General features: G+C 39.6%; 1 protein-coding gene across 3 annotated transcripts in view; it reads left to right on the top strand.

Moving 5' to 3' along the window:
- The first annotated feature begins 4,995 nt into the window (after positions 1–4,995).
- Positions 4,996–23,943, top strand: part of sphkap (SPHK1 interactor, AKAP domain containing) — a 123,607-nt gene continuing 104,659 nt past the window's right edge. For 2 of the 3 annotated variants that reach the window (XM_074641768.1, XM_074641766.1), the window contains exon 1: positions 4,996–5,011. The gene's annotated coding sequence lies outside the window, so the exon portion shown is untranslated. The remainder of the gene's footprint in view (positions 5,012–23,943) is intronic. The other variant, XM_074641770.1, reaches the window with a different exon arrangement.

Here is a 23,943-nt window from a genome sequence, read left to right as displayed (position 1 = left end):
TGTTGACACATGCTCCCATTTGGATTGTCAGATAAGAGCACCCTTAGCTGTATTCATTTCTGAGAAACATGGCTTTCTGACTGAGCTGCTGCACCCTTTTTAGATTAGGCTAGATTTTGGACAGATGATCTGTTGTCCTCGCTGCGAGTAAAGGCGTATGTGTCAACAATCCATCCAAAGCGACACCCTCACAGTGAGGACAGGACCTTTTGAAAGGTAGTGTGCAGTTACTGGGCCCAGCTGTTTGATTCATCTTCATAAAAATTGAAAGTTATGCCTAATAGTGATTAGGTCTGCACACATAATCAAAATGTTATCAAAATTGTAATTTGACCTACTGCAATTTTCATATCGCAGGAGGCGCAATATTTGTTAAAGGCGTGTGTCAAAATACCATTTTAAATGACATATTGTCGTGCAGCAGAGATGTCCTGGCCTACAAATCATATTCTACAGACTTATGAAAACATCTTTGTTTGGTACACATCCCTGCAAACATTTTTCAACGCAAATGAGAATAATGATGATTTTTTTCAAACCAGTCTGAACTGGTTACACTGAACATAACTGCAGCAAGCCAGTGGCCCGGGTAATGGTTCGATTGTTGGTCAAGAGGTGTAGGGAGCAGTTCCCTCTGGTCTAACAAGGCATATAAGCGCATTAATCTCTCCACATCTGTGTGTGTCTCACAGGACGCAGGAGAATTTAGCCTCTGAACCGAGCCATGGAAAAACATGTTGTCAAGTCTCCTCCGCAGCAAGGAAGCCAGCTGGAAAAGACTCCTTGCACATCGCCTGACTCATCCATTAAAGGAGGACTTTTTTTAGGTATGTTTACATCTAAAATAACTGAGAGCTTATATTTGGATTTCTTTAGTACATAGACAAAGTAAAATGTTACACTTTATTCCCCCTAAATTTATTCTTGCCCGATTGCTGGAAGCCGTACTCCCATGAAAACGGCATTTATCTTGTTTCTTGCCTCTGGCTGTAAGTGGTCTCTGTGTGTGTGTGAATCTATCTACGCAAAGGATTAATATCTGCATAGCTTTATGATGGTGAGGAGTTTGAAGTTGCAGATCACGTTTTGCTCCATTCACCCTGTAATTAGCAATAGCAATAAAACAGTTGCTGACTTTCATTCTGGTGCAGTCATATTTTGTACACCTCTAGAATGAAAATATTGAGACTTGAGTGGAAACTGAACAAAATGCTACTGTATGTTTTTGATTGGTAAATCTAGTGATTTAAGGCAGGCTTTTAAGGCAGCAGCTGACGCTCTCTGATGCCCAGAAAACCCAGCTGCTCACAGGCCAGGCATATGTGATAGTGGTGGGTAGCCCTCGGGTATTTGTGTGTGCGTGTGTTTAACCCGACTTTACACACTGCAAAGGCTCTCGCAGTCTGTTGCTGTTAGTCAAGAGACCAGGTTGAACCAAGGTCATAATAGTTCCTGGCTTCTCTTTCTTGGGAAATCTGATAAATATCACAGGATGCCTCATGTCTGCCCACAAAGGGAAAACAAACAAACATCTGAAATACAAGTAAAGGAAAACAGTCAAGTGATTTATTATAACAGTTTTGGAAACAGTTCATATTTGGACCTTTGAAATTATTCTAAAGGCCGTTATACACAGTTTTTTTTTCGTGCGTTTAATTTGCATGCCAATCAATTTTTTCTAACTGTTGTTTTTGCCATGATTAATTTAACACAGAACGCGAATATTACGTGGTGAAAAAGCGGCGTAACATTTCCGGAACGAGGTCGATTTTTTCTGAGCTTTCACACTGTGAATAAAGACATCAACCAATCACGTTGTGCGGAACTAGTTCAGTTGTGCCTACAACACCGAGGCTCCGTAGGCCTAACAAAGTCCCCAGGAAGAGCGCCAGGCTTTGAAGCAAATTTTCGTAGTGGCCAAACGGTGGTACTACAACTTCCATGTTCGTCACGTGACGTCATTGGGCCCATTTATACTTTTTCCCATAAACTTACATTGGGAACGAGATATCTGTAAATCAGCGGATAATTGTTTTGAGGTAAATCAACTTCCCAGTACGAACTCTTGAATAACCATTAGGTCCTAAAAGTTGTAAAATGCACTAATAGCTGAATCCAGAGTTATTTTCCTTCCTCCGTTCATATGAATGAGCCCCAGACCGAGGCTGTAGCGAGGGCTGGGAGGCGGAGTTAAAGGAAACGCTACTGCGCCTGCTCTACGGGCGCAGTGGATGCGGAAGATCGCCGGATGATCCGGGTACTTAATCACTCGGCAGTCGAGCCATTTTGGCTCCATGCGCCACTGAGCAACTCATAGGAATGAACGGGAACCCGCCTCCAACGCTGTATCCAGTTCTCGTTATACATCCATGGTCTGAACCGAAACGGCAAACTTTATTACTCCTTTCAACCTTGAAAAAAGGCAGCGCAGACCAGATCCACTGGAGGTCAAATGCCTTCTTCCAGGACACATTGCAGGTTGATGTGAGAGAGCAGAGAGCACTGCAGGTTTGTTTTTTCTTCATTTATCCAGCCAGGGAACCGCTCCGGTGCTAAGCCCGCTGTACCCTTTAGGTTATCACCATCCCTAAAAGCATTAGCAGAGTTTGGCTCGGTGTCAAGGTTTGGGTTTGTTGTCCTGCTCTGCTGGCCTCTGTGTCATGGACTAGTCCTGTTAAGGGCTCATCATACGGCCCACTAATCTACTTAAACCTTTGTGGTGTGTGTGTCCTATATTTGTGTGCGTGTGTTTGTGTGTGTGAGAGATTATCTGTTCATTAGGAATGACTTGATCTGGAGAGCTGGACAAAGATATATACTATTGTTTACGTAGGTTGATGTTGTTTAAACGCGTACAATACGCTGATAAAGCTGGACTGGCGTCAGCAGACTCTTTGTCAGTGATAAAAAAAAAGATATATCTAATTAGCTCCATTCAGTTAGCTTCATTACAGAACACGTGTGTGACCTCATGGTGGCCTACTCTACTGTCCAACCATGTGCTCACACTGCTTCTGCTTCGCTCAGTGCTTCAAGTGCCAGTACTCCTCTTATTCACATGTTGACATCGTGTGTTTCAGCAATCTCTTGCTACTTTTTTCTATATATTTATTATTTCTGTAAGCATGTTGTACTGCGTCAGTCATAACCAGCTGTGGTTTTATTGCTATTATTATACCTATAATCTTCTGTAGCAGGCCTATAATATTCCATCTGAAACATTACAGGGTTAAGGTGGAGTGTTTGTATATTTACCCATTGTGTTAATACTTAACGTGCTTTCCTCTGTCATTTGTAGCCTATGGCATCGCTCTATAATGTATTTTAGGATGCCTATAGCCTGGAATCAGCAGCACGGAGAACAACATCAAACTGGTATTACACAAATGATGAATAAATGTAGGGTTATCCAGGGCTGAGCCTCTGCAAAAAAAGGTAGAGCTACATTTCTAATTCATTAACCTAACTCCTATTTTATTATTGGGGGCGGGAGCGTATTACTGACATGGCAGCACGACACTGAAAGGCTACTCGTCTAGATTGCATACAGCCTGAAAAGACTGACAATCATTCCTCACCACCCACTCTGCTCAGTCTCAGCACACAATACAGTGATCAATGTATGTGGACAAGTGTGGGCATGAATTTGCATCTTAGATTAGCTTGATACTGTGATTATTCATCCTTGGTGCGTACTAGAAGGTCTGCACTTGCATACAGAGAAAGGTGTGCTGTAACATCAACCTGTAGGGAGTTGTGACTGTGGAGAATTCGGGGCCATAGACCAGGGGTATGTTTTTATTATTCAATACCTAATTGTGCATCACAGGCAGTTTGCGTTGATTCAGGTGGCTCACTGAACCCCCTAGAAATATATATATATATATTATATATACGTATATAATAACGTAGAACTAATAATTTATTGTAATGATGAATAATATTTACTTTGTTGTGTCTTCATATTGACAGAATAAGAAACCAACAAGATAAGAAGATAGATTTGTGGTATTTTTATTTATTTACTCTAATAACATCTGACACTCTGTCCACACACCGTTAAATATGCACTTTTGTTACGCCATGTAAACAAACCGCGTACTTATCGTGCAGTCACGATCAGACTAGAGACGTAACCACTTCAAAGATGGGTGAGTAGTAGGCTACTTGCTCTCTACCGATGTTTATGTTTTTTAAACAGAAAACACAGGTTTGATACTGCAATATTTACTGAAAATGACATACAGTACAGCCAACAGTAGGCTCCTGGCGATCTCCCTCCACCAGCTGTCACCTTATTTAGGTGTTTATAGTGAAATGAGGAGGTACTGCATAGATAACTCCTCATTTCAGCTTCACCAATCAGCCACTCCTCGTCCGTTGGATTAAGGAATAAATAGAAACAGGGTGTCAGACAAAAGTTCAGCTCAAAACATTCGTCGCTCGTGGCCAGTTAGTTCATTCCAGTAGAAAACAACGCAATCAAACTGATTTTATCACTGACGCTTGCTGGCGTCGCATTCTGTTTGGAAGGTGTAATATGTAAACTACACGCATCCCAATACATTAGACCTCTATGCATTGTACCCTCTAGATTTCTTTTTTTGTGAACCCCCAACCTTAAAGTTCAAACTGCGCCAATGTTGTACACGTGCAACATAATGATTCTGTAATGCTCGATAGGTCTGTAAAATGCTATTAAACTAACAACAAGGACCCTTATAGAGCCACCATAAGAAAACAGCCCTTACTACAAAACAAATCCCAAATTAACCCCTTGTTTTGTGTGTCTAACTCTCCAGTGAGCGTTTGCTGCCTAGCACCCACTCTACTCAGTAGGGATTAGGCACACTAAGACACACATACACAGACACACGAGCCAAATAGCCTCTATCCTGAGCCCCAGTGAGAGGTTGTAGCGATAGATGCAGCAGGAGAGCAGGGACTGATCTTTATTTATTTTTTTAAAGTACCATTTACAAAGAAAGCGAGATCGACCCTCATGAGCGTGGTGAGTGCTTTTGGCCATCTTTGTAATAATACCTGTTGCTGTTTGATCTGCCTCCTCTGTGGATGTCAAAAAGTGTGTGGGTGGGTGTGTGCATATGCCTTTCATATTTATGTGGTGTGTATCAAAAGGTCTTTGTGACCAATGCTGCAGTTACTTGTTTCTTCTTGCAGTAGTGTTTCAGTTTAATTTGAGATATTCAAGCAGTTATGTTCATCTTGAATTCATTCACATCCCTGTAGCATGACATGTTGTGTTTGCATATGTTATGCTAATGGTTGCATGGTCACATTAATTGCTCAGTGTGCTGCAGGTCTCAAGATATATCAAAACACAGCACATCAGGTTTAACTCCGCGCTCAACACCTGCCACGACGTACCTCAGTGGCTCTTTGTTTCATTTGTCAGGAGTTATGGTTGAGCTTCTGTTAGTTTGTAATGTTGTGCAGCAGTACAGTGGCTTGTATGCTTTGCTATAAGTGCTGAGTTAAGTTTGCAGACTCAGAGATTGTGTGACAGGCGAGTAGCTATCTGTCACGCTGGACTCGCACTCTCTCACCGTGATAAATGTGGACATGTGGTGGCTGGAGTGGCGGCAATCAAAAAGATGAGATGGCACTGGTGTTTTGCACAATCAGACATTTTCTACCACGCCAAGGAGAGATCATTTCATCTGTCATGTCACAGATTCAGGGCTTTTTCAGAAACACTTCCAGTTGCTTTTCAGTGTTTTTCACCAAGATGCTGTGTTATTATATAGTTTGTTCACACAGGAATATTGTCAGTTTTCATATAAAGAAAGCTGTATTGTACACTACTATGCCACGTTGCAATGCACAAAGGAAATGGAGAAGTCTCTCACAGCCAGCTGTAAAACATTAAATTGTGTTTGGTAGCGAGGCAGCTTGAGGAAGATCTTTTGTGGTGCTTTTTTTTTTCCAACATTACTCCACTACATCTCAGAGGTAAATATTGTACTTTTTACTGCGCTACGTTTATCTGACAGCTTTAGTTACTAGTTACTTTACAGATTAAAATTATCTGTACAATATATAATCAATAAATACTGCATTGTGAATTACGTTTCGAAGGAAATGTATTTAGTCAAGGATTACGTTTGTTTTTGATGGATCACAAATACGTTTGTAATGATACTCTGCAACGTTCTGTTTGTATCCCTTGTGAAACTAAAAATTAATGTTCACTTTTTTTAGATTTTAATTTACATCCATAGCTTAATAACATAATAGCCGTAGTCATTTTAAGCCAAACAATGATGTTTTGTTGCCTAAACCTAACCAAGTAGTTTTGTTCCATTTTGTTTTGTTTCAATTTCATAGTCATTTTAAGCCGAACAATGATGTCTTGTTGTTGCCTAAACTTAACCATATAGTTTTGTTACGTTTTTGTTTTGTTTTGTTTCAATTTACAACATTAACCGCATGTTTAAAAGTGTTTAAAAGTGTTTAAAGAGACCGTAATCCTGGAGAAAATATTTCCATCAAAACGTAATTTAGAATGCAGTTTATTTGTATGGGAACGTAATTTTGTAGGAGACAAGGTTGGGAAATTCACAAAGTAACCAGCAGTATGTAAAGTAATATAAATACAAATAAATTCAAATGAGCTCCACATTTACCAGCTGCAAAATTGAAGCGATGAACACATTAATGTATCAATAGTTATAATTCAATAATGTAAAAATATATTAATATTATAAAACATATTTGTTTTTATAGAGCTGCAACGATTAAGCAATTAATTGATTAGTTGTCAACTATTAGATTAATCGACAACTATTTTGATAATTGATTAATCAGTTTAATTTTTTAAGAAAAAAAAGTCAAAATTCTATGATTACAGCTTTTTCATTGTGAATATTTTCTGGTTTATTTACTCCTCTATGAGAGTAAACTGAATATCTTTGAGTTGTGGACAAAACAAGACATTTGAGGATGTCATTTTGGGTTTTGGGAAACACTGATCGACATTTTTCACCATTTTCTGATATTTTATAGACCAAACAACTAATCCATTAATGGAGAAAATTGACAGATTAATTACAATGAAAATAATCGTTAATTGCAGCCCTATTTGTTTATTATAAGGAGACGTTGTTTTCTAGTTGTATTCTGATCTCAAAGCACCCCAAAAAGCTCCATTTGCGTATTAACTCCACTAAAATTTTCTTATAGGGGAGAATGCCACCCATACCTGATTTTAGTTTTGCATCTTGTTATCTTTTTCTATACTCTAAAGTCAGGGGATCGTCTAAGTCAGTAGGATTCATCCTCTGGGGACCATGAATATCTGTACATAATTTCATGGCAATCAATCTAATAGTTGTTGACATGTTTCAGCATGGCAAAAAAATATTTTTCATCCACTGTAGTTTAACTAATATATGCAGTAGTATGGAATTGGGACACCACATGCTGTATGTCTCTGCTGTTTTCAGGGGCCTTGGCAATGTCGATGTTTGACCTGAGAGGATTGAATGTTTGTATGGCTGATGATGACTGCTGTAACTGTTTAGCACAAAGAAGAATTATGGAGGAGCTAACTGGATTAGTGTAAGGCGGTTTAGCTGGCTTACTGCAGCATCAGAGGAGGAAACGCTGACACTGTCTCTTTTTTCTGTCTGTTTTTTCATTTCAAAAAAATATTTTTTGTTGTAACAGTAGAAGAAAAAAATGTAATTATCTTCTGCAAGCCAATTTTATTCAAGTAATCTGCTCTGTTTAATCTAAAAAAATGTAAATATGGGGGGCTTTAAAGAACAAGGCTACATCAAAACAAACCACAGCAGCGTGAGAATAAAAGTAATAATGTTTGCAGTATTTTAATATAGTAAACAGTTTGACTCTTCTGATTGAAGACACAATGTGTGGAAAGAAATGGACCGCACAATTCAGAGTCAGAGGTAAAGACTTAAAGTAAGAGAGAGTCATTTCTGAGAGAAAGCAAGAAAAAGATTGTGATGGGCGTTGGCTCAGATGCCACCAGCAGCGCATGAGGAACACGGGAAATAAGGTGGGGACAGAGTTCTTTTAATTGAAGCTCCAAAAGGCCAAAGGTTCAACTTGTTCACTTCAGATTGCCAATATTGTTCCTGTGATCTTTATCCAAGCGAGGATTGCTTAATTTGCTGCCTCACTGCTGCTTTAGCAAAATTCAGTGCTGCAGCTCGCGCACACACAAACCACCGAATCACAGACACACATGAAATGACTCCACTGAGGAATATTAAAGGGGACCTATAATGCTTTTGTGCTTTTCCCCTTTCCTTTAGTGTGTTATATAGTTTTTATATGCCTGTAAAAGGTCTGAAAAGTTAATGGGAGTTACTCTCCCCCACAGAAACACTGCTCCTGAACTGCCTGAAACGCCTTGATTGAAGTCCTGCCTTTTCTTGTCAATAAAATGAGAATAGCTGGTCCACCTTAACAGCTGTTGCTGACTTCAACCCCCTTTACTTTAACCAGCAGGTAGCAAGCAAGACACGGGAACTTGGCTTGGGTCTTGAGGAGTTGTGGCATTTATTCACTGACACATAAACTGTAACTCACACACACTGCACTGCTGCGTTCACAGCGTTACTGCTACTCACCACCACACACGCTCTCTCTCTCTCTCTCTCTCTCTATCTCTCTCTCTCTCTCTCTCTCTCTCTCTCTCTCTCTCTCTCTCTCTCTCTCTCTCTCTCTCTCTCTCTCTCTCTCTCTCTCTCTCTCTCTCTCTCTCTCTCTCTCTCTCTCTCTCTCTCTAATATGTACTAGTTGCTCTAATCTTCACAGGAAGCACTAATGTGCAAGTAGCTTAATAAACATCCTGGCACAATTATAGAGTAGGGAAATTACCCAGAAGGCCAATAACATGCTACAGGGTAATGCCCCTTGCAGATCTCAGGAACAATGAGTTAATAATAGTTAGGAAACAATGGCATCTACGTCACCAGTCCACCCTCTCTGGCCAATTTCTGCTCCCGGGTTGCTGCAGTGCTCTCTTATTGTTTTCAACAATGGAGGATAATGACAACAGAGCACAACGGCCGTGGACTGTTTTCATCTCTGTTTCGCTTTGTCCCGCACTGTTTTCGTGTCGGATTGTCACTATCACTCGCCGATGCTCTCATCTGATTTCTCTCTCGCCTCTCTTTCTGGCCCCTGTCTGTCCCTCGAAAACACACACAATCCTGGACAGGAGGGGGAAATGTGGAGTAATAAATTATTCAAACTCCTGGCAGAAAGTGTCACCATCAATGAACACAAACGTACAAGCCTCCATTCACGAGTGTATTTATAGACTTAACGGGACCCGATACAAATAGCCACAGCTCAGATCATTTCCAGTCCATTCTCAGAGTGTATATAAGATGTTATGACGCTGAGGACGAAGCTCCAGGAAGCCCTCAGTATTTGTAATGATAAAGGCTGTGAATGGTTGTTGGTGGTTGCCAAAAGTAAACCACTACGACTGCACTGCTTTGATCCTGGCAGCTACTGATTACAGTAATTTATGGCAGGATTTATTTACATGTACACATAATTTAAACCTGTGCCACAATTTGCATTTCAGTAGCTTACAATGACATAGACAAGAATGCAGTGCAAATGATATGCTTGTACTGCACTATATCTTGTAAGGGTGGTAATCACCAGAGGTTTTATTATATTTTTAGGGTGCTTTTTAAAAATCTGACCAGGGACAACATTTTATTTGTTTGTTTTTATAATTTCTTCCCTGTCAAATATAGTAATAAACTAGAAATATGATTGATTAAATACAAAAAATGAAAACATGTCACATTTTAAAGATCAAATGTTTAAGTTTAATTTCATTATTTCAAGGATATATGAAATAATGAAATGACAATGAAATAAGGAAAAGCTACTGTAGCTGTGATTACAGTGTTATGGTGTACGTGCTGCTTTCTAATGCATTTATTGACAATCTTCATCATGTTATATCAACTTATGTCTGCTAGTGCGGCTCCTCAAGCCAGCCAGGCTCTCTGTGTTTGGTCTGTGTGTCTGTGTTATGGGGAAAAACAAGCAACACCAACAAACAGGGCTGTACTGCAGAGTAAACCTGCTTTACATTGCAAAATGCAGCTTACTCAATGACAACAAACCTCAAAACTTTCTAACAGAAAGGCTTAACTGAAAACATGCAGCGTTCCCTTTGAATCAGTATTTTTAATAACCAGCCGGAGGTCAGCTTTTCATCTACCACCACTGACAGCAGTGTGTTTACCACGCTCACCATTCGCCTTTAACTCTCCCCCATCACAAGAGAAGAAAGATTTTATTTTCATCTGTGGTGTCACGCTCCTCTTATAAGCAGAGGACATTTTCATTTGGCTGTTCGATTCCCTGAGGTTCATTTTGCTGACTACCTAACAAAAACGGATCCATTGTACTGCACAACTTTGACGGCTCTGCCCCCCTCCATCTGTGATTATCTGTGTGTGTTCAAGCAGCCAGTGATAGAAAAACAGCAAACCAACTGAGATAAACAGCATTCCAGATACTAAGAAAAACGGATGCCTGAAGGGGACTGATGCTGCTCCAAGAAGAGAGCCCACACACGGCACAAATGTGCTGTGTTTGTGTCGAAAGAAAAGCTCATTTTACAGAATTATGTCTATTAAATTAATTGATTCCAACATTTCCTCATCATAATCTCCGCTTGAGTTTTCCATTTGACTCGAAGCACAATTCCGGGAAAAGAACATGAAACAGACAAGACTGCCTGCTTTGTAATAAGCAATAATAATGCATAACATGACTCATTCATTATAAAAGAACTCCTTACACGACTATATGAGAAGATGCCGCACAAGTACTGCCCTCTCAGACAATTCAATGGGTATTTACTGTAGATACATGGCCTATGATCCAATGCAAAAAAAGATACTGATACATTTGATTTTTACTTGTATTAAAGTAAAAGTTTTGTCTGACACAAGCTAAAGAAAAAAAAAATCAATATTGTATGTTTTATTTCAAGCATTAAGAACCAAATTCACCAGCAATGGTAAACAATGGGCAGTGATGCATAGGGCAGCGTTTTTGGCAACCCCTATAAAGATATATTTTCACTGAAACGCGGCCAACTGGGCCTTGTGTCCCTCGGTTCCATGGTCAGTATCATCCGTCTAAAACCAGCATTTTTTAATAAAACACATAAAACTTTGGCTGCTTATTGCTTCATGTATTTCCTTTGACCAGGCTTGGTATTTCCTCAAGAGATCTCAACATGACTGCCAGGTCACAAACTTTCTCATTTCACAGCTAAACAGTACACCACAAGATAATTCTGAAAACATTTGAGGCGAGAAATAGGAATTATAGTAACAGAATATTGATTCATATTTGATCAGCGCTGCCTAGTTTGACTGTTTAATCTGAGTTCACGAGCGATTGAGCTGGACGGCAGACTCAGCTCGGCTCTGACTGCTTGTTTTCCTCCAGTCTCTGTAATCTTGCAGATGCCGTTAGGAACACCGGAGGACACAGAGGTACATGATTTTTTTTTTCAGATTACCTGTTTCATGTACTACTGTCAGGATATAGCGACCGTTTTATACAAATAATTTTTTTTAATCATATTTGCTCCAGTCTCCTCTACTTCAGTTTTAATGTTGACGTCAGTATGTTTTATTGTACTGTGGCAGGTTTTGGACAGTGTGTGCAGGAGCATAGAGACTAATTTCTTGACAGCCGTATTGATTTTTTTTGACAAATTTCTTTCTGAATTTGGTTTGGATGTGTGGTTAGCCGAAGCTCTGACTCCTGTATCGATTTTCTGATTATGTATCAGTTAATCTATATATATGCCAGCTGCCCGAGCAAACAAATAAGATTCTGCTCCAACTCATTCAATTTGACCGAAAATCTCCCTGTTGCAAGAAATTGTTATTAATGTCTTGTGTCACCTATCCTGAGGTTGGTGTGATTTTAACCCAATATCCCGTCTGAACGTGAACACTGTATCCTGGCAACGGGGGGAGGAGAAAGAAAGGGTGCGTTCAGAGGTGAAATGGTCCCTCACAGGACCATCCATCATATGCTCAACCACAGATGGGCGGGCAGCGGGTGTCAGCAGCATATGTTAGTGGATTTTCATTGTGTTATGTGTCAGTATGTGAATATCTGGAGGACACCACAGTGTACAGAGGGGGCTCGGGGGGTTGTGCAGGACGCTGTCAGGACAGTGATGAGGATCCACCAGTATGAGCAACAGTTTGACAGCTGACATTCTCCAGAGTGCAGCCGACTGGACAGGCAGCAATAAACAGGATACCAGCCCTGGCATGCTAATGAGGCATGAGCTTTAATTGTGTTTGGCTTTCCAATATGCAGGGTTAATGCCTGTCAAAAATAGTATGCAGTAATGATGAGGGTGTATACGCCCCAACGTATCTTGCATGCAGTATAATAATCCCCAAAATGTCAAAGTTTCAAAGGTTTCTGATGAGGAATTATCATACGGGCTCATGGAAGCAAACAACAATTTGAAAAGTTATATCAGGTCATGTAAAATTAGATATGAAATATTTCGTAAGCAGATGTTTCAAATTAGTTGAATTAGTTAAGCCTCCTAGGAACAGATATTAAGGGTATGCCCCTTTGGCCCACCAGAAGGCTTTTTAATGTGAAACATGAGTGCAGGAAGTGTTGGGCTTCATTGACGTTAGTTTAACAGTGATTGAAAAACAGCAGAATGGAATCTTACAATTTCCTCATTCTTATAATACAAGGACTAACTAGCTGTACAATACAAGAACAATGCTATTTCCACGTCGTGGTTCCTGTTCCATGTCATGGATCATCATCTGGTTAGTACGGCTGTGTATTGGCAAGAATCTGGCGATACGATACGTATCATGACACAGGGGTTACGATTCAATATATTGCGATATAGTGCGATACTTTAAGCAAGGCGATATATTGCGTTTTGCGAGCTAATGTTAGGTTAATTAGCTTGCTAGTTACAGCTGATAAAATGCTAGTGACAGTTGTCATTTCAACTCTCAAAATCGAGGTTGTGTTTAGATGGTTACCCTAGATTTGCAGAAACGTGCGAAAACGTCCTACCCTGTCTCCTACAAAATTACATTCCCATGCTTCCATTACGCTTCGAAGGAAACACATTTTCTCCCAGATTACGGTCGCAGTTTTAAACAGTTTTAAACAGTTTTAAAAAGTTTTAAACATGTGGTTAAGAGCAAAACGCAAACTACCTGGTTAAGTTTAGTACAAAAACACATGGCTTAAAATTACTGTATCACATGGGACCCAAATAGCAGTCTCCTGGGTGGAGTTTCTCACTTGTTATAATATATTGCTTGTTATTTTGCCACATAGCTTTTAATAACATTATTATTCCACATAACTTTACTTAACGGTCGCTCGATATACTATGTCACCTGCTCTGCGCATCGCTTGTTGTACTACGTCACTTGCTGCGGCCGTCTGCGGACTTACAAACGTATTTGTGATATGTTAAAGACAAACGTTATCCGCGACCAAATATGTTTCCTTTCAAACGTAATTGAGAATGCATTTTAGTTGTATGGAAATGTACTTTTTGGGAGGCAAGGCTTCAAGGTCAATACCTAACCTTAACCATGTTGCGAGAGAGAGAGTTCAAATCGAGGGTTTCCATCCAGACATGACCCAATATTGAGTCTTTGGCAAGAAATAAGAAGCCTGCTTTTGTTTACCTCTGTCTGAATATTAAGGATGTCTACATCACACATCAACAAGGGATCCTACCACACCCAATACTACATTATTGAAACGCAGTCAGCATGTAGACGCTGGTGTTCCTGTTTCTCTTGTGCATTTCTGTTGCATAAACAGGGGTGATTCATTTTGGGTCATCGCTCCTGTCCCTTTGTCTGCCTCTGACTTCGTATCAGCTCTCAGGACCCGACAGGAAACATGCTGACAAGAATGAAAGTGTGTCAGAGTGAGATAAAGGAGAGGGAGGGTGTTGAATGAAGTGGAGGGGAGGAAATGGAAAGAGGTTGTCTGGGAGAGAGGGTGATAAGAGAGGTGAATGAGAAAGAGGAGAGGAGTCTGAAGAAGCAAAAGGGAGACATGGAGGCATAAAGAAAGGCAGGAGGAAAAGTGTTCTTGTAGTAATCCTGTTAGAGAGGAGGAGATCAGGTTGACAGTTTGCTGCTGTCACTCTGAAGAGATTTTCTTCTCTGCTCTTTGAAAAACATTACAACACGCCATAGATTTCCTTTAATTGAATTCTTCTGCAGTGTCACTATTGGCCTTGTCTGTATAAGCAGGTGTTTCTGAGCTAATCTGCTGTTGCTCTCTGTAGAGCAGCAGGGCATTACAGTGTCTGTGTTTGTTCATGGTAGGGGAGGAGGTCTATCTGCCACTTTTTAGGGGAATTTTAGTATTCAGGTAATTTTTTGTGCCAAACAATTAGGGATGCACGATATATTATCGGCCAAATTGCTTTCATTGACTTAACAAGCGCAGCATCCACACACAGTAGGTGGCGATATGCTCCTTTAAAGTTTGTTTCCGACCCGCCGGTAAAAACAGAGAAGAAGCGCAACACGCTGACTAGAGAGCCAAACATATCGTGCTGGTGTGGCTGTTTTTCACAGTTTCAGACGAAGACAACACGGCTGAAATTTGCAGTACACTCCAAGTTTTTTGATGTACTTTACTAGAAAAAAACAAATGTCAGTTAGATTTGGTTAGGTCAGAGCTGTGGAATATCAAATCATCTATCTTTGCTCACTACATATCAGCCTTTCTTACCCTCAGGTGTGCATAAACTACAGGTTATGAACTTTTTTAAAATACAAAAATGTGAAAGAATCGGTGTCGGCCATGAGAAGCAGGTAATCATCTGTTATCGGTTATCGGCTAATAAGAAAACAAATATCATGCATCCCTAAAAACAATTGGTTGTTTTTCAGTTGTTTTAATAATATATCAAGTAAAAATGCCAAACACATAGGCTGTTTTCAGCATCTTGAATGTAAGGAATTGCTGCTTTTTCCTGTTTAAATGACTTTACATTGATTATGTTGGAGTTATGCACTGCTTGTGTGACAAAACAATACACATGAAATTTCATCTTGGGTCTTGGAACAGCATTTTACTACTTTGTGATAGTTTTACTATCCTTTGAGTAAAGAAGCCGTACTGTAGATGAGAAATTTCGCCACTTAGACGGCTGCACAGTTTTCATCTTAGTGTTTTATTAAACCCCTTTTTCATTGGGATAGGAAAAGAAAGAGACTTTCCCTCTTACAACACTGACAGCAGCAGTGGGACAAGATATTAAGTGACTAGACCATACACATGAACCAAATCCCTCACCACAACTCAAGCATTCAATACCAGCATGAACTCAAAAGAACCGTGCTCAGAAACATGTTTTTTAAAAGTCTACTTTAGAGATATGACTTTACAGTAAATGTACGTTGTCAGACTTTTGTTCTACAAATGAGGTTTCAGTCCCCGTTTCTCTCTATTTCCTTTCTTCTCTCTTTGTCTTTCTGTCCTCTCTCTGTGCTAAAGGATATATGTGACTGCTGTTTTCCACTGAAAGGAATGTTTCTGTGAAAATGATAATTTTGTGAGTTGGCAGTGTCCCTCAGTGTGGAGACAAATGTATTTTCAGTTGGCAGCCAATGCCTGAGCCTGAACCCCAGTAGTGGGATGAGAGTGGCCTTATCATAGCCGGCCAAGGAGCCCCTGGATCCCCTGGCTCATCACCCAGCAGCCGATTACCTTCTCCCTGAATCTCTTCATTGTTTTCTATTACACTGAGGGGCTCGCACTGATAAAAGTGTTGGAAATTAAAAAAAAAAAAACCCAACAGCTCCATTTTATCCTACAGTATACTGTAGGGTTGAATAATGTTACAGATTTAAGTAGAGCTGGAGACTGCATAAACCGCTTGCACAAAAACGAGCTACTCATCCATGCAAGTCCAAAGTGTTTTTTCAATAGTACGGTTTTATCGAAGATGCATGTGTTGGGAAATAGTGAGCATATGACTGGATAAATGACACTTGGATTATACTACTTGGAGTTTGTAAAAGGATGTGTTGATGTAGATTTGTTGTTGTTAAACGCGGCTCCCATTTACTTCAATTCATCAAGACTTTTCTCTGTTTTTTGATTCTTCATTCACCGTGGAGGCATGCAAGAAAAAAAACGTTTTCTTCACAAATTCAAAGTAACACGGAGTGAATAATGGATATACAAATGATCATTTTGTGTGTGAAGTACTCCTTTAATAAAGCTATAGACTGTATATAAGAAGTGGACATAGTCACCGTGACGTCACTCATTGGTTATTGGACTACGGTTTTGAAACCTCGAGTTCAGTGTTTTGGCCGTTGCCATCTTGGTTTGTGGCTGTCGCCTTCTTGTTTTTTTGCAACCAGAAGCGACACAAGAGGGTGCAAGGTGTGTGTTTGCGTGGCGCCGAGCCCCGCCCCTCGTAGTTTCAGCTGGAAGATCATAAAACACACTTCATTCAAACCAATGGCAGAAACAACATAAAACTTATAACCACCTTGGTTAGTCTTTCCACTGGGCTGAAATAAACCCTTATTTCTTTGTGTTGGATGAGAAAATGTGCCGGCCCTAAATGTCGTTGGGGGGATTTTTGTAAAAGGATCTTGAAAAATGATCGACTAGTTTCCGGTGATTATCAAGTAGTATTTTGCTTGAAATGCACATCCCTATATAACACTGTCATACTCATTCTTCACAGACAAATAAGTCATAATTTACTCACCCATAAAGAGGTCCTTGTCAGGTTAATGTAAAGGTAGGTTGAGGACACTCTCAAAGCAGTGCTGCTTGCTCTGGTGCACATTGTCAGTATTAACATGGTCACTTGAACTCCTAGAGAACTCACATTTTGTATCTGCTCGGGACTTCCCTAAAGCCAGACGTTAAGTATCTGTGCTTGTTCATAAATGTTTTAACATCACTAAGTGCTCTGGGAACTTGTGACGGGGTATCTTGCAGAGCACACTGCACTCCTGAATGTCCGAGTAGAGAGCAGGTACAGTACTTTTTACAGTGTAGGCTGAGCTGCCTGTGCTTCTCCTCTCTGCTCTCAGTGATTAGCTCCGTTTGTCATAAGGCAGTGAGAGAGAGAGAGACGCGAATGAGGCTCTCACAAGTGTCCTAGATTAATGGATTATAGATGAATGAGCTTTTTTTCCTCACTTGGTGATAAATGAAACACTTTATTCTCTCACACAGTGTCTTTACCTTTGTGTCTCACTCTTTTTCAGCAGCATTGAATTGATTTTTGAATCTTGTTCTCTGGATTTTGGTCTGTCTGCTCATGGCCGGTTGCTTCCAAACATATATTGCATTAGGGAAGGTCACGGCCTCTTGTTGACACCACATTGTTGTTGGGTGGGGCGTCTCATGCCACAACTCTTTGCTGTTCTCACTTTTCTCGCTGTCACCACCTCACTCTCTAAAGCACTCACGCTGCCACCTTGTCGCTCTATTTTTACTCTCCTTCCTTATACCCGTGAGACAGATGTCTGTCAGAGGCAAATAATATTCAATTCTGCCCATCGCATGCTTACCTAATATTACCTTTTGGGCTCAGTGTTTGTTTAACCAGTCAACAGTCACATATAGATGATGAGAGAGTGTAAATGTACTGAAAGTGAGCTCAGCTTCAAGCTGGGAAAGCAGTCATGTTTGCTTTAAATAATTTCCCTGTGCACTGGGGCTGCAACTAACAATTATCTTGATTATTGATCCATATCACAGTTATTTTCTCCATTAATTGATTACTTGTTTTGTATAAAATGTCAAAAAAATACACATTATTCCCAGAAGCCAAGGTGACATTTTCAATTTGCTTGTTTTGTCTAACCAACAGTGCAAAACCAAAATATTTATAGTTTACATTAATATAAAACAGAGGGAAGCAGCGAACCCTCACATTGCAGAAGCGGAAACAAGGGAGTGTTTGGCATTTTTGCTCGAACTAATTATCAAAATAATTGACTAATAAAGATAATTGACTAACAGGTTCAGCGCTACTGTCCACAGTTGCGATGAATCTACACCGTTTGATTTACAACATAAACTCAAATAGGCAAGTAGCAGCACAAACACCGTACCCCCCAACCTCTTCCTTGTAATGTAATCATAGAGCATAAGCCAACAATTATTTTCAATATTGGTTTAAACTGCTGTCTATTTCTCGATATATCAAATAATCATTTTGTGTATAAAAAGCCAGAAAATTATTATTTTATGCACAGCACAATTTTCAGAGCACAAGATGACAGAGGAGTACGCAGTGGAATCCACAGTTTAGGCTGTTTTTCTGTGAATTAGCCATGAAGCAAGCGACAACAGCCCAGGCTCACTTTTTTACACAAATACTGTCATATACCGTATAGTAGCCTATACCCAGAGAAATGTCAGGAAGGTATGAAAAAATAGATACTGCCCAAGCCTAGTAATCAGGCTTGAATTGATTAACCGTCAATATATTTAAATAATTTTGCTTCAAATTTTGCTCTTGTCTCTTTGTATTCAACATAATATGTTATTATCACAATGAAATGTACTGAAACAAATGTATATGTGATACAAAAAGGCAATTTATCAATTTGGTCGGTAAAAAAATATGCTTGGTCGGTGGATTGTTTTCATCTACAAGTCCCCTTGGCCGGTGAGTCCAAAAGTTGATTTCGGACACTGCAGACAGACACGGTCAGAAATCTCACATGTGAAATAACCAAAACTGTTCTAACTCGGGCAGAACATTTTGTTTTTGGACTCCATGATCGCTCTGAGTAAGAAGCTGATTGAGAAACCATGAATTATCAAAATCAGTTGTTAGTTTATAACGATTAAGGAATGAATTAATTGACTGTTTCAGCACTCAATTTGATTGTATTCTATCATTTATCGTTTTTCTCTCTACACTTTCTTTACAACATACACACCTTGAAAGAGCACCCTACTACACCTTAAAGCATCCCGTAAATAATAATTAATAACTGCATTTTTGACAACATCAGTTTCTATTTTTCCAAACACACCATAGCATGCTTGACGCTAGAAATGCGTGCTGGACAGTGAATTCTGACTATATAGATTGTATTGTGCAGGAAGCTGGTCAGAGAGTAGATGAATTGCTATTCTGATCCATTGGCACTGTCAATGTGCAACACTTTTTAGCCAACAGAAAAGCAGTAAAACTGGACACAGCGTTAGATTTACACGGGTGATGCTCATACATGAATGGAGCCATCAGCAGAACAGAGAGATGCTCTTATTCCTGTCAAATATTCTATATGTTATAGTACATAGTCTTCCAATATGCTTCAGGGCCTGGTAGTGTCCCCACTCAGGGACTCTGAGACATATTACACACACACACACACACACACACACACACGATGTGTACATGATGTGCATGTATCTGTGTGTGAGTGGGGGAGTGATTGCACTTCTCCAGCTTCAATAGGTCAACAGTTCTGAAGCTCCCATGGAGCGGAGAAATTGCTGCATTTAGCTGACAGGACCATCGGAGAGATTGGCCAAAATGACGAGTGATGACAAATGTGCCGCCATTGTTATTCCACAGGGACACGCAAGTGGTCCTCAAAGAGACTGTTAACAATAGAAGAGTCTGTCTTTCTTTGATGACAGAAAAGCACCATGTCGAGAAAAATATAAAACACATTTTAAACAAAAAGCATGTTTTATTGCAACTTTGGTTTTATTTTTTCAGCTCCAGTCCTCGGATGTATCTGTTATGATAACATTTTATTTACCACAGTAATTCAGAATATTAAAATAATAAATAAATAAATGAATTTTTAGAATAAAGACCTTTACACACTGGGGGCGTTTTTTGGTGTGATTAATTTGCACATCAATATATTTTTTAGTATATTTAATTGTTGTTTTTGTCATGAGTACTTTCACACCAAACACAAATAATATGTGACGTAAAAAGCGACGTAATTTTGTTCCGTAACAAGGTACATTTTCAGAGCTTTTGCACCACGAATAAAGGCATCAACCAATCACGTTGTACGGAACAGGTTGAGTTGTGACTATATTTATGAAACGACAACACGGAGGCTCCGTAGTCAGAACCAAGACGGCAAACTTTATTACTCCTTTCAGCCTTGACAAAGGCAGCGCAGACCAGATCCATTCCTTCCATTCTTATCTTTCACAATAAAAGCCCATGACATACAGTATAGTATTCACAGACGAGTATTTTGCATTTTGGTGTCATTTATTCATAACGCCCCCGGTGTGTAAAGTCCAAAGGAGCAACAAACACAAGCATTCAGTCACAATTTCCCAGAGCACATGGTGATGTTTAAAATGGCTTTTGTAGTCCAAAACATGGAAGTATTCAATTAACAATGATCTTAAACAGCGAAAAGCAGCAAATCCCCACATTTGAGTACCTGAACCCAGCAAATGTTCCGCATGTTGGCTTGATAAACGATTTTAATCATTTAATTGGTTATTACATTTGTTGGGGATTACGTTTTTGTTGAGCCATTTGTTCGATTGATTGTTGGAGCACAATAAACAAACCAACAAAAAAAGACATTACCCTAATATTTAAACGCTCCTAAAAAGGGAAACCCCAAGGTTAGTAAGCTTACTGTACTTGCCATAGATGTGCACACTCCATGGTTTTCCACAACAATGACGGCTTATTAGCGACATTATGGATGCGTACAATTGTTTTTACCCCCAAATATAGTGATAGCTAATGTAGCAAAAGTGCTGACTTGTTGACAACCTGTGTGATTGTTTGACCGCTCATGTTTCTCACAGGCTTTGGGGACAGTTACTTTGTGTGAAAGTGTTATGAACCTTCTTATATAACTCTCCAGCAGAAAACAAATAAGCTTATTTCCCAATAGAGTATTTGCCTTAAGACACAGTGACTGATTATTTAGATATTAACTAAATAGCTTCCAAATCCACAACCAGGAGCAAAGCCTTTATTCTGCATTAATGCTGTTAAGTTGTTTTTTTTCTTGGCTCCAATGTCCCACGTGGATTTGACTACTAGATAATAAATTTCAGCTAAGAAACAACCTCAGACGTCTTCACATCCCTCTCACAGGAAACTGAGAACTTTAAGGGCAGTATTGTTTGTAAATGTGTCAATGTTTGTATTTCTCTTCGGCTTTATTGCCGGTGTCCCAGCACAGTGGGACTGAGAGAGGCAGAGATGATATGATTTTCATATTTCACACTGAGGTTTACAGTAATTTATCCTTTTCCTCGTTCTCTGTTTTTGTTCCTTTTCTCAGTCCTGTTTCTCTGTGGTGTTTCTGCTTCCTGTGAAGAGGAGTAGAGGAGCGTTAGGATGGAGAGCATGGTGAAATAATGTTCATCTGTCCTCCCCGCATGCATCCAGCAGAGAGGGACTTAGCTCACAGAGGAGATTTATTTCAGATTGTGTTACATTATTTTCTTAGCCTTGCACCCAAAATAATAGCTCTCTGAAAGACTCTGGGAAATAATGTGTTGGAGCCTTTGATCATCTTAGAGGCTTAGAGACAGATTTTTTTCTTTAGTGTTAGGTCAAGCAAGGAGGATTTATTTTACCAAGACTCAAGGAAAGAGATATCTGAGAAAACATGATCAGTTTTAGTGTATTTCGCATTTTTTTAATTTGCTGAAAAGAGAAACTTCAGCATAGCTTGGTTTCGCTCGGTGCAGTGACATCTGAGTTCTTAAATAATTAGATGATTAGCCAATTAGTTAATTAAAAGAAAATAGCTTGTTCTAGCTTCTCAAATGTGTAGATTTGTTGCTTTTCTTTGTTTTACATCATTGCAAATTGAATATTTTTGTTTTTTTTGCACTGTTAGTCGGACAAAACAAGCAATTTGAGGCATTTTATAGACAAAATGATTACGTGATTAATTGGAAAAAGGAACAACATATTAATCAATGATGGAAATAATAATTACTGCCATACTAATGACATGTTTATATGTTATAAATTGCATGTCTTAATGCAAATAGTTGTACATATTTCTTATATTCTCATTTCTTATTTTTATTATTTATTTATATTTATATAAGAGCAGTATTTCAGATTCTGATGTTTACCACTGTATCAGCTCGAATAGTCGTCTTCTTTCCTGGAAAGTCTGCAGAACTCCTGTTATTTAGAAGCTATTTTGGTGAGAGATAATTATCTTTCTCTATTTGTGAACTCATGGTTGGTAATTTCATGTTACACACCAGGTAGCTTGCTTTGCATTAACTGCCTGCAGTGTACTTCCAACTCTGACAAATTGCTTTATTTGCTGGTGTGCTCAGTCGTGACATGATGAAATATGAGCAGTAAGTTGATGCCGTCTCTTGTGGTGATTGTTGCTGGAAAGTGGCCTGATTTAGACCACGTTAGTAGTGAATTAACACCCACGTCCTCCACAGTGAGTGCCATGTTTTCTGATATTTGGCAGCAGTGATTTCCTGTTTTTACATTCAGTTTTGTAAATGTTGCAGGTTTTTGATGAGTCATTATTTTCTCAGTAGAGCTGAGTTGAAGAATCCTTGAGGAGGCAAGTTTCATTAAAACATTTGTAATAATTGAGCTGTCCGCATACTCTTGGAAAAGTAAAACAAATGTACCAACCATATTCATAGCTACAGGCTCTTGTAGGACCTTCACAGTAAAAGACAATTAGAGGCTAATAAGAAAACAAGCAGGAAAGAGACAGAGGAGACAAATACCAGATGATGACAGTGAATGTGCGGCGTGAGTCTGATTTAGACTGTGTGAATCCTGCAGCGCAGTGCTACGCCACGTGCCGCTGATCATTAATATGCACTGTGGAGCTACGTGACAAAAGGCCGTAGCAGAGGCAATTTCATTTCCTAAGCAGGGCCTCTGAGGAGTTCATTTCAAATGCCCTCCAACCACAGCGCAGTCTGAATTGCATTTGGAGGGAGAAAGTGACACGATTGAGAAAAAAAAACAAACACATTCCAGACTTGCCACCAGTTAAAAGACAGAAATGACACGGCAACACTGATATTATAAAATATCATGAATACTTGATTTCCCCTTCAGTGTGTCTTCAATCTCTGTAAACCCCGGCTCAATCTTTCCCTTCGATGGAGGAGATCGTGCAGCCTCTGGCGTCGGTCATGGCGGGCTAGAACAAGGGCTTTACAACTTTAGCTCCACTTGTTGCATTTTCACTAAGCAGACACGTCGCTCACATGGTTAGTGAATGCTGCTGCTCATATGGAGTGAAATTAAGTTTGTGGTTTTCCTTTAGAGGGAGCCGCTGAGAGATATTTCTCTGTTATAAACCTTAGAATGAACTTTTGAGGGCTGTCTAGGAGGATAAATCAAGATAAAAGGAAATGTGCTCTTTTGCTTTTTTCATGTCTGTGTATTCTGTACGGAGGTAGCTGTTTAGCATAGCTTAGCACAAACATTGGAAGCAGAGGAAAACTGCTTCCTTGGTCCGTCAAAGATGCCTTTCAACAACTCAAAATCTAGTTACTCACTGTGTATTTAAAATGTGCAAAAAAAGGAAAACTGGACATTTTAGTTCCGACATTGATGGCATCTTCGTGTCAAGAAAGGTTAGCTGTTTCCCTGTTTCCAGTCTTTATGCTAAGTAATGGTCTTACGGACCTTAGTTGATCCGTAATTCGTACGGATCTCCCCCCGGATTAATTACACAGTTTAACCATCATAGTGTGAAATAAAGTTTTACTGCAGATTGTTATCAGATGATATTCAGTTAAAATATGGGAGAGATATGGGAGATCGACAGTAATGCTTTCTAGTTGCCGATCCGATTCCATTGAATTACATTATGATGCGTTCAGTGTTCAGCAAAAATGAGTGTTGGGTGAAGGTAAATTCAGAAG

Source organism: Sebastes fasciatus, chromosome 7 (assembly GCF_043250625.1).
Source record: "Sebastes fasciatus isolate fSebFas1 chromosome 7, fSebFas1.pri, whole genome shotgun sequence".
In the NCBI taxonomy this organism is placed as follows: domain Eukaryota; kingdom Metazoa; phylum Chordata; class Actinopteri; order Perciformes; family Sebastidae; genus Sebastes; species Sebastes fasciatus.
This window is presented reverse-complemented; position numbering and strand designations above follow the sequence as displayed.